Source organism: Arvicanthis niloticus, chromosome 21 (genome assembly GCF_011762505.2).
Source record: "Arvicanthis niloticus isolate mArvNil1 chromosome 21, mArvNil1.pat.X, whole genome shotgun sequence".
In the NCBI taxonomy this organism is placed as follows: Eukaryota; Metazoa; Chordata; class Mammalia; order Rodentia; family Muridae; genus Arvicanthis; species Arvicanthis niloticus.
In genome coordinates this window covers 44,891,429-44,902,750 of record NC_047678.1, presented here as the reverse complement: position 1 = coordinate 44,902,750, position 11,322 = coordinate 44,891,429, and the positions used below count along the sequence as shown (strand labels likewise).

At 39.7% G+C, this 11,322-nt stretch overlaps 1 pseudogene; it reads left to right on the top strand.

Annotated features, from left to right (window-relative positions):
* Positions 1-7,338: 7,338 nt before the first annotated feature.
* Positions 7,339-7,767, top strand: LOC117693777 (large ribosomal subunit protein eL28 pseudogene; annotated as a pseudogene).
* The last annotated feature ends 3,555 nt before the right edge of the window (positions 7,768-11,322 follow it).

The window sequence follows — 11,322 nt, the reverse complement described above, 5'->3', positions numbered from 1 at the left end:
ATGTTGTTGAAATTATTTAAAAATGCCTGCTGTTCAAGCTGACTATCTAAGCTGCAGCAGTTCTGCCTAGCTCAGCTGCCATGTTCCATGCCCAGAGGCCACATGCACACCACAGCTAGAAACGGCCAGCCAGAGACACCAGCCCTGCCACCCATGAGATGCCAGCATGGGAGATGGCTCTGATAATCTTCCACACTGTCTCTGGAAGGCATTGCCCAGACCATCCTGCCAAACACACACGGGCTTGGTACAAATGAGACTCTAATTAATTAGATTATCCAGAGACTTTATAAATTGGGAAATGATCAATAACGAGATGTCCATACAATCAGAGGTGCAACGCAATACCTAACCTAGATATGCCAACTACCTTTGACTGCTAGAGACAAGCAAACATTCACCTCCATGTTCCCCTCTCTCATTCTCCGTCTCTCTCCTTACTCCTCCTTTTCCTCTCCTTACTCCTCCCACCTTGGCTCCTCCTACAGATCCATAACTCCAAATTCTGGCATCAATGAGAGGGGAGGCCCTTGGTTCTGTGGAGGTTTGATGCCCCAGCACAGGGGGATGCTAGAACGGTGATGTTAGAGTGGGTGAGTGGGTAAAGGAGCACCCTCATAGAGGCAAAGGGGAGGAAGATAAGATGGGGGTTTGTGGAGGGGAAACCAGGAATGGGGATATCATTTGAAATGTAAACAAATGAAATTATTAATAAAAAAGAAGCTCGTGAGCACAACCTACCATATACTAGTCTAAAAAAGAACAAAAACACTGAAAGTATGCTCTGAACTTCACAGAGTTCTAGTAATTTGGAGTTCTAGTAAAACAGGTAACTAGACTTCTTCAAAGACAAGGAATTTGTCTCTATGAATTTTAATTATGTCTTTTTTAATTCTTCTAAATGCAGTAAACAGCAAACTGAGGATTCCATCTGACAAGTCAAGTCACCTTAGTGTAGCCTTTTACCTCCACTTGGTGTAAGTCTCTTTATCCAGAGAAAAAGACAGAATAAACTATATTGGTTTTATGGTTTCTTCAAGTTCCAGCTTTTTCAAGTGTGCATCATGAAAAATTAAGAATTTGCTCTTATCTGTCCAAATAACAATAAGCTACTACTCATGGCCCCGTGAATGCACAATCCAGTATTTTTTTCTATATAAACAGCACTAGCAACTTAAGCCAGTTTATGTGGTAATGTGAAGCTCCTAAAATTAACTGAGACTTTGATTGGTCCAAATAAAAAAAGATCTCAGCCTCTCAAAAGAAAAGCATATGCTAGCAGTCTCCATATTCAGATAATATGAGTCACCAGGAGCTAAGCTCACACATGCACAACACACATACACACACACACACACACCTCAGCATGGAATACAATATTGCATTTTTTAAAAATTTCCTTCTATAATTTTGATGCATAGTCAAGTTTGTGAACCATTATTATAAACAATAAATGTTATGAGTTTTGAACACTGAGGGACCCTCTGTGCTCTAAATTAGTTTGGGAAAGCTAATAATAATGTGTATTATTGAAATTGATTCATAATTTCTCCTTGATCAACTAGTAATTGTTTGAACAAAACTGACAGTAGTAATTCCTTGGGGCTACAATAATCAACCAAACTTTTCATACAGCAAGTGAAGTGCATTCAAATATACTCATATATTCTCCCCAAGTCTCTTAACAATAATCACTATTACATCTGATATGTGTATAGTGTTCTACAGATCACAGTGTGTTCCACATGAATCCTCATTTGAACCTAACTTAGATGTATTGGCCCTGTCTTAAAAAAAAGTCAGGAAATTGGAGCTCATTGATAATTACTCCAGGGTCCTACAAATAAGGAGCAACTTCTATTTAAACTCAAGTTTTTCTAGCTAAAAGTGCTTCTTATCTTAATCACATGAACAGTAAGGGGTGCTCTTGATATAAGATACCATTTGACGTATCAATATACTGACATAACTTTAACCTGATTTTACCTTGATTAATTCAAACAGCTAAAACATTTTTATTTCTACAAAATTACCAATATTTTAAAATTTTTATTACATTGATCTGGATCACTCTTACCTCAACAGCACAAATGATCAGAACAATCTTTCTATTGTTTAAGCTCCATCCAAAGACATGGAGAAGATCCATTGCTAGGCACAACAGGTAGAAACTGTTTCTCCCACTAAGAAGTACGGGAATCTAAATATAAGAGGGAAGATAATTATAAACACACTCAAAAAATCAACATCTGTAGTCAAAACCAAGAATAAACATTCAACATTATCCTTTCTTAAGAGCAGAAGTCCAGACAGAATGGCAAGACTTCCAACCAGAGGAATATGATCCAAATGCTTATCTACCTAACAATCATATCAATTTGAGATTACAATGTTGAAAATGCAGAATAAGGAGGGTATACATTATTGCATTAGTTTTCTGTTGTTCCTGATACACACTTCCACAAACTTGGTACCTTAAAATAACACAAATTTATTTTCTGGTATGGAAGTCAGAAGTCTGAGACAGCTGTCTTGCTGAGCTAAAATGAGAGCTTCTTCCCTTTGGGACACTCTGGGGAGAGAATCCATTGCTTTGATGTTACCAGCTTCTAGCAGCTCACTCCCTTTTTTGGCTTTTGACCTCTACTGTCTTCAAAGGCAGCAATGACTAGTCAAACCTCTTTCATGTCATCTCACATGGGTACTGGATCTCCTACCTCACTCTTCCTTTAAGGACTTCTGGAATTGGATAATCCAGTGCAATCTGTCTACTAAATTTAGGTGCTCAGCACCTTTATCCCATCTGTCTCCTTAGTTCCACTCTGTCACAGGTCCTAGTAGACTCAATGAGGAAGGATGACAGCAGGAAGAGGTCTGAGACAGCTTCTGTCTCACTAGATTAGACTTCGCTGATTTAAACATATACTTTCCAGTTCAGAATAGCAAGTTATATCCCTAAATCACATCCTATAGTAAGGTGAATTTACGTTATGAAGCATCTCCATCCATACCCCAAGATGTTAGTAGAAACAGATGATATTCATTCTGAGTGCTATGCTTCTTAAATTCATAGATATTGGCTCACTCATCATAATCAATTTGAAATTGGTTTTATTTGGGACTTACTATTCAAAACACCTATATAATAAGAGCATCTTCCAATCCAGATCAATGGTTTATGCCTACAATAACAGCAATCAAAAGCTGAGGCAGGAGGATTGCTATGAGCTTAAAGCTGAACTGAGCTATACAGTGAGGCTTTCTAATATAAATATAGGAAATATATAAATATATAAAATATAATCAAGCTGCATACCTAAATGTATTTCTTCTCCCATTCTTTTTTCTTATTTTTTATTCGATATTTTATTTATTTACATTTCAGATGCCATCCCCCTTCCCCATCCCCCCCCAATAACCCCCATTCCATCCCTCTTCCTCCTTTTTTGCCTTTATACTGTTCAAGTATTAAGGTCAGTTCTAGGTTGAGAAACTAGCAATACCATAGATGCAAATAGTTAAGGAACAAGCAAGACAATAAAACCAGATAGTTAAGGAACACACACGACAATAAACAGAGTCCTGTGATCACTCCTGTGATCACTATTTCTAAGGGATTATCAGGATGACTAAAATATCTGAGCCTACTTTCCTGTCCTAGCCCAAAGTCATTTTCATGCCTGAAGCCTACTTCTTTGTTCTAGCTTAAGGTTTAGATTCCTGTCTGAAATTTCTACTTTGTTCTAGCCTAGGATTTAGATTTCTGCCTGAAATTACTTCTTTGTTCCAGCCTAATGTCAAATTCCTGTCTGCAGTCCATTTCCTTGTCCTTGGCCAATGTCAGATTCCTTCCAGGCAGCCCCAAAAGCTCTCCACATCTCCCTCTTTTAATTGCATAAACCAGACTGAGCCTGTCTTAGGTCATTCTGACAAGAAAGCCTTCCTTACCTGTTGTGGAATATGCTTTATCAAAAGCAATGCACTTCTGTCTTAGGTTGGTAAGGCTCTGTGCAGAATCTTACCTGTCTTTGGCTTGCCAGCCTGTTAAATTAAAAACTCTGTCTGGGGGAAGCGAAAACTATTCTCAACAATAAAAGAACTTCTGGGGGAAGCACATTCCTGACATCAAGCTGTGGTATAGAGCAGTAGTGACAAAAAACTGCATAGTTTTGGTACAGAGACAGGAAGGAAGATCAATGGAATAGAATTGAAGACCCCAAAATGAACCCCCATACCTATGGTCATTTGATCTTTGTCAAAGGAGCTAAAAAACATCCAGTGGGAAAAAGACAGCATTTTCAAGTGTCATCATTAGAGTAGTTAGTGTTACTTCTAAAATTTACAATGATTGTCATTATAATTAGAAAAAAGCTTAAAGATATTTGGCATAATCCTAACACCTCTCTGGGTGTTTTAACTTTGCATAGTGAGACTATGAATTTAAATAATGCTGCCCTGTTGAGCTTTGATGTTGCTAATAATGCCGATAAAATTATCCATTACCTGAGGTCTGTATTTTCATTTTGGTCAAACCTCAGGAATGGCATATATGGCTTGATCATGCTAGCCCTTCTTGTCCTGGGAATATTTTTATTCCTGCCCATCGTGTTAAAGCTTGTCTCTAACTACATCAACAGGTTGGCAGCCAAAGTACATGACTTTCTTTCTTTCTTTTTTTCCTTTTTCTTTTTTTCTTTCTTTCTTTTTTTTTTTTGTGCTAAAGATGGAATCTTCTGAACTATATCCCAACATCAGTTTTTGGTTGATTTAGTCAATATTAGACATCATTTAACTTTTTACTCTCTCCAGGAGAGTTCCCCTAGGTATTAGAAAAATATATATATATACTATGGGACACCTAATTTAACAACTTTCTTTCCAGAAAGCTTATTATGTAATAAGTGATGTCTGTACCATTCCCAACACAATATCTTACACATAATATATATCTAATGAGTAGTAACTATTATTACTCCTACCAACTGTTGGCCTGTATGATTGAATTTTTGAATGTCTATGTGTTATTTAAGACATACTCCCTTCTTACATGTATATATACTTTAGGAGAGGCTGGTTATTGCTTTTATCTTACTCTTGATTTTTTGTAAACAGTGTTTCACTATGCTGACCGAGTGGGTTCAAGTCATGCTCCTGCCTTAGTCTCCCAAGTTGCTAGGATTACAAGTGTGCACCATCAATCCCAGCCAGAGAACCTTAAATAATTGCTACCTGGAGGTAACATATTTAGTCACATAAGAAATACAGGCAAAATACGTTCTTAAATGCTAAGAATGACATCAATATGGATTGTTTCACTAACCCAGTGGTGAGGGCTGTGGTAATGACAGCTGGTGAGGAAAACAAAACAACAGATCTGAGTCCAGAGGTTCTTACATGTGGGCAAAGAGATAGGGAGCCACTGAAAAGGACATAAGGAAGCCAGAGGTTGGATATCATTCCTTAGGAACTATCTTGAGGTTCTTTTACATTTTATTTTTATTTTGAGAAAGGGTCTCTCACTAGACTAGAACTCACCAAATAAACTAGACTGGATGGCCAGAGTACCCATAGGAATCTACCTGTCTCCATTACTTCAGCAATGAAATTCGTATGTGCTATAATGCCCATTTTTCTTCTTTGGGTTACACAGCAAGTACTTTGCTGGCTGTGCCTTCTCCCCAAACTCTGGTTATGGTATTGTTTGTTTTCATTTGTTTGTTTGTTTGTTTGTTTGTTCTAGTAGAGATTCCAGAAGGATGGGGCATTATAAGGCCATGATGACATTTTTCAGAGACTACATAGACATTAACTTTGAGTACCAATCCAAATTGTGTGAACTTCTCTGATAAGAGACTCACTTAACATTTTTGATTGAAGCAACATGAAATGACTATTGAGAATATTGGTTAAAAAACAGTAATATTTTGTTTTTTGATGCTTGAGGGGTGAGGGATAGTTCTAAGTAACTAATTAAATAAACTTTTCTGATTATTAAAAAAAAAGTGAACTTCAGGTGATTTATTCAGTCTCATGCATTACCAGACAATAGAAGAAACCCTATAGACTTTTAAAAGCACAATTTTTTTACGACCATCATTAAAATCAAAGGCCCATCTTTCATTTCACTTACAGGCAAGTAATGAAACAATCTCTCTAAACATTAGTTTCCTGTTATATTAAAAAATAAATGTATGCAGCATATTCACTGTAAAAATTTAAATTATCTTATTTAGCTACTATTTTTAACACACATTGGCGCATAAGTTTTAAACATCATTTTCCCCTCTAGAATGAATGACTCTTCCCTTTGAGGCTGTTCCACGTGCCTTCAAAGCTTTATTAAAGTTTAGAACCTCCATGAATAAAGTCTATGTTTACTTAGGGTACAGAAACCCCTGGCCACTCTTTCTGAGGCTTCCATTCTGCCCAAGGGGAAAAAAAAAAAGCCAGTACTGCCAACTCTTAAGACATCAAATGAAAGTGATGATTTACCTAGGATAATCTTCTAAACTATTCCAAAGGAGTACACCCTTTCTTTCAATGACTTCTGATTCTTTTTGTCATTCCTTTGTTGTCCATTTTTCTTGAGCAATAAATGTGCTTAGCACAATTGCCCAATAGTGACATATAACTGCCATTCAAGTCTATCTTCATTCTAAACAGACAGAAAAGTTAGTCTTCCTTTTAGATTTCCTAACAGTTTTTCTAGGAATAAGCATATAATTCTTACATCCTGAAACCTCAGGTCACACAAATAATTTTAGCCTCTTAGAATCACTGTCATCAACAGTGAAGAGAAAAGTCAATGAGAGAGTAAAAAGGTAGGTAACACATCAAATTCTCAATATAAGCACATGGGAGGACACACCATTATTTCCTACTCCTCACTTTCTTGAAAAATTGATTCTACCCATGTGCTGATCATAGCATGATTCTCCTGATCATAGTCACAGACCCTTTCTTTGGGTTATGGCTGATTGGAGTCAAAATTTGACCAGGTCAAGCCAGAGTCCTACCATGGCCACTAGGTAGCCATGAGACGATATACAAACTCATTGGCCATTGCTGAATTAGTGGTGCAGATCTAGCAAATTCCCAGAAAAAAAGAGATGTGTTCCCCATCACTTAGTGTATTTTGTGGATTTTTGTCACTTGTCCATCTTAGTCCAAAATTGAGTAGAACAATAACTAAAACTGTAAAGGAATCCAAGGGTCATCAAAGGGAGGGGACTTTAGAACTAGAATCCTAAAGTTGAGTAAGAAATATTAGAAAACATATCTTAATAGAAAGTATAACTCTTTCTGTCTCTGGCAGCCACAGGGAGAGGAGCTACTGCCATGTCTGCACAGCTGCAATGGGTGGTCATTCAGAACTGCTCCAGATGCTTGAATCAAGAGGAATAAGCAGATGTACAGACTGAGCCCAATAATCTGAAGGCCCACAACTCCATCCTTCCACTCCAATGGACTAATTTACCACAAGACCCTGGGAGTGGAACCCGAAGCCAATGATAGATGATCATGTTGTGTATGAAACACAGATCCAGTTATCAAAAATCTGCCACTTCTTACAAAAGGGTCACCATCAACAAGAATGTTCTGGCTACCCTGAGCAGCATCAGGCACATGATCTGAAAACAAAAAACAAAAAACAAGTACCACCCTGATCTGCACATGATGGCCAGCCACAGGGCCAGTGCCATCCTTCAAAACAAGAAGCCTGTAGTGGTGAAGGGGAAACAGACCTGCCACACAAAGAGCTCCTGAACCCCACACCCCAGAAGCAGTAAAAAGTCCACTAACTTTTTCAACTGAAAAAAAAGAAGAAAAAGAAAGAAAGAATTAGGAAGAAAGAAAGAAGCAAAGAAACAAAGAGTCTAACTCATTTATTAAGTAGCAATTGACTGATGCTGCTTAAAATTCAAAGATGGTGAAAGAACCTTTGCTCCTAGTAGTTTGCTGAAAAGCAAAGAAACCTGTGACTCTCTGCCCCAGGCTGTCAGAAGACTTCCTGAAAACACTGCAGAGTCATGGAATACTTCCATAAGAATTTAACCTTCCATAAGAACTGAGATTGATTGTCCCCGTTTCACCAGATGCATAATCAGAAAACACAAGAGATAGCTAGGGATAGTTTACAAAGCCACCAGCAAGGAGCTGTTCAGCCCTTACAATAAACTCAGAAGAGGGGCTGAGGACTCAACTGAAAATGATTCACAGTGATAGCATAAAAGTTCCTACAACTTGCTTAGCAACGAGAACCAGCATTTTAAAGGAAATGCATCAAGACACGCTAGAATGGATCCAGAAATCAGGCCAAAAGAGGACCCCAGAGAACTGAACCAACAAAACAGCCCTGATCCATTCTGCTGGAGTCTTCTACTTCTGGCTCCTAGAGACATATCAATTTTCCATATGAGGTCTAAAAATGTGAAAGAAAAGGCATGTAGATAGCTGTGCCTGCCACATAAACAGTAGTTAGAAATGACCACTAAGGGTTTGAATCCAGTGATTCCAGTACAAAAACTAGTTTGCAAAAGGATGAGGCTACCTCCGGCAGCATGTAGGAGAGATGACCACAGAGGCGCTCAGCCAGACATCATGTGGAGAGTCTAAATTAGAGGTCCCTCCCCTCAGAGATTGGAGAACCGTGTGGAAGAAGAGGAGGAAAGGTTGTAGCAGTCACGGGGAATGTAGGCTCAGAGATACTGGTGGCCCACGCATGTGACCTGCAAGGGTCTGTACCAGGTCCTCTGTGCATATCACGCCTGCTAGCCATTGGTTTTGTGGGACTTTTAACAGTGAGAGCAGATGTGTCTCTGACTCTTTCATAGGCTCTTGGGACTCTTTTTCCTCCTATTGACTTTTCCTTGTTCAGTCTCAATATGAAGACTTTTGCCTTGTCTTCTTTTGTGTATTTTGTCGTGTTTGGTTGTTGTTTCTTGGTGGCCTGCTATCTTCTGAAGGGAAATGGAGAGGGGAGAAGACCTGGGGGAAAAGGGAGTTAAGGGAGAATTGAGAAGGGGGGGGGACTGTGGATAGGCTGTATTGTATAAGAAACAAATCTATATTCAATAAAATAAAAAAGAAAGTCTTATTAGATGCTCTTGTGTATAACATACTAAATCTACGTGGATCTGACCAATGTCCTTTCTACGCTGGTGTGCGTGTAACCCCTGATTGACCTTGCTTGCCTTTACCTCTGATCCTACCTCTTTGGTTGGAAAGGTAGAAGCATTATGCAAGAAACACCTATTTCTCTTTCTAGTGACAAAAAGACAAATGCTTAACCATTTTTTTCTAGCAATACTGTGAATCATTTTACTTAAGAGGAAGCATTACTTAGACCTTGTACAGTGTTATTTCTATGCAGTAAGACATCATTTATGACCTTGAATGGAAATCTTTTGATACGTTGTATATGCATTTCATTCGTGAGAAACATAATAAAAAGAAAAAAATAGACCTGACTAGTATAATAAACTTACCATCTCATGAATATATCATTTTTCAATCTTAGTCGCTACTGAGAAATTGTTGATTGTCTACATCTGAAAATCTGTGTATCTGTATGAAACAGAACATTTACATGAATTGCTTGTGTATTGTCAAATAAATAGTCCCCTAACACCTTTATCCTAGCACATGCCTGTTGGGTGAAGTGTGGGGTCCCACGTCTGCCCCTCCACAGGGATTAGGGCTGCTCTGGGAGGCAGAAGTGCGGGAAGTTTGACTGCACTCTCCCCTCCAACACCAGGAGAATATCGGGCTCTAGGAAGCTGCAGGACCCCACTCCAGGTGTGGGAGAGCATAGTCTGAGGTCCCCAGGGACCGCGGTTCCGAGGCTTGTGATGAGGCTGGGGGATCATCTAGTTCTCAGGCTCTTGGACACCCAGGTGCCACTGGGAGCCTCGGAAGGGTCAAGAACAAAGTGGGGGCCACAGGCTGGATTGGCCAGTGGCCAAAGGGGAAGAAGGGGAGAGAAGCTGCAGCTGTGCCCGGCATGGATGAGAGTTCTTGGTTTGGTCTCTGTGGCTCTCTAGGCTTCAGTTGGTGGCTGGGAATGCAGAGAGGGCTTCTGCGGGCGATTAGATGGCAGCGCCGTAGGCAAAGGCCTGCTCCATTGTTCCCCATGGTGGATCGAGATGAAAAGCAGCAGTCCATGGTTTTAAGATGTTTATTGTCATGGCAGAAAGCAGATGATAAACTGTACCCCAGTTTTCTCAGGGCAGGCCTGAGGTTAAATACCTTTTGCAGGGAGGAATGTCTGGAAAGGAAAACTTAATTGGCTAAACCCTTCCGGCCTTTGGGTACCTCATTTATATGGAGCTCTGTCTTGAGGCTACGTGACTGAAAGACACAAATTTATAGAGGGCTGCGGCCTCACGTCAGGAGCCTAGAGTCTGGGGGCGTGGCAAAATGCCTGCAGTCCCTCAGGATCACCTATGTCCCACCCACCCCTCAGGATCACCTGGGGTCTCCCACGGTTTATAGCCCGGGCTCAATCAGAAACCAGGCTGCCTTTCACGGTCCTACACATGCCTCCCTTGTTTGTTTTATTAACAAGCATGCTTTTTAGGAAGCGTTCTGCAAATGTATTATTGAGGGCTGAGAGAAGTGGCAGGAAGATGGCAGGGAGGATATTGCTAATACAAGTTGAATGCATAAATGCATTAATCACACAGACCGTGCTCAATTATTCAGGAGCTGGCATGATACTGTGAAATCAGCTCAGCCCCTGGCTCCTGCTCCTGTCAACTGAACACACATTTATTAAGCCATGGTCTATACCCAGCACTCTGGGGAGCTGATCAGTAAGGAGAGGAGAGAAAGAGCGATCAGAAACCATTGCCTTAGCTGAGACAATCAGATATTCATGAAAAGCCGAGGAACGTGACTCTTGCCCTTATTTTCTTTGGCCAGTAATTTTTCAGCAAGGTTTCATTGTTTCTTATTAATGTTACCAAAGAGCATTTAAGAGACTTGGTGTATAAAGCAGCTGTTTGTCTCCTAGAAAACAGAACTAGCTAACGGCTTAATGGGGGAAAAGAGGGAAGAAGGTAAAAGTCTTGGGGGAAAGAAAGTATGATGTTATGTACAAATGTCATTTTCTATGTTCCAGAACTCCCTAGTGAGCACACCAATTCAGGCAATAGCATTATAAAATGGCACGAGCAATTTAACGTGGATACATAGATATTCTACATAGATGCCGTTCAAGGGTGTGTGTGTGTGTGTGTGTGTGTGTGTGTGTGTGTGTGTGTGTTTTAACAATCAGACTAACAAGAAACATAATTACCAATTCAGGTGTTTTGGTTTTGT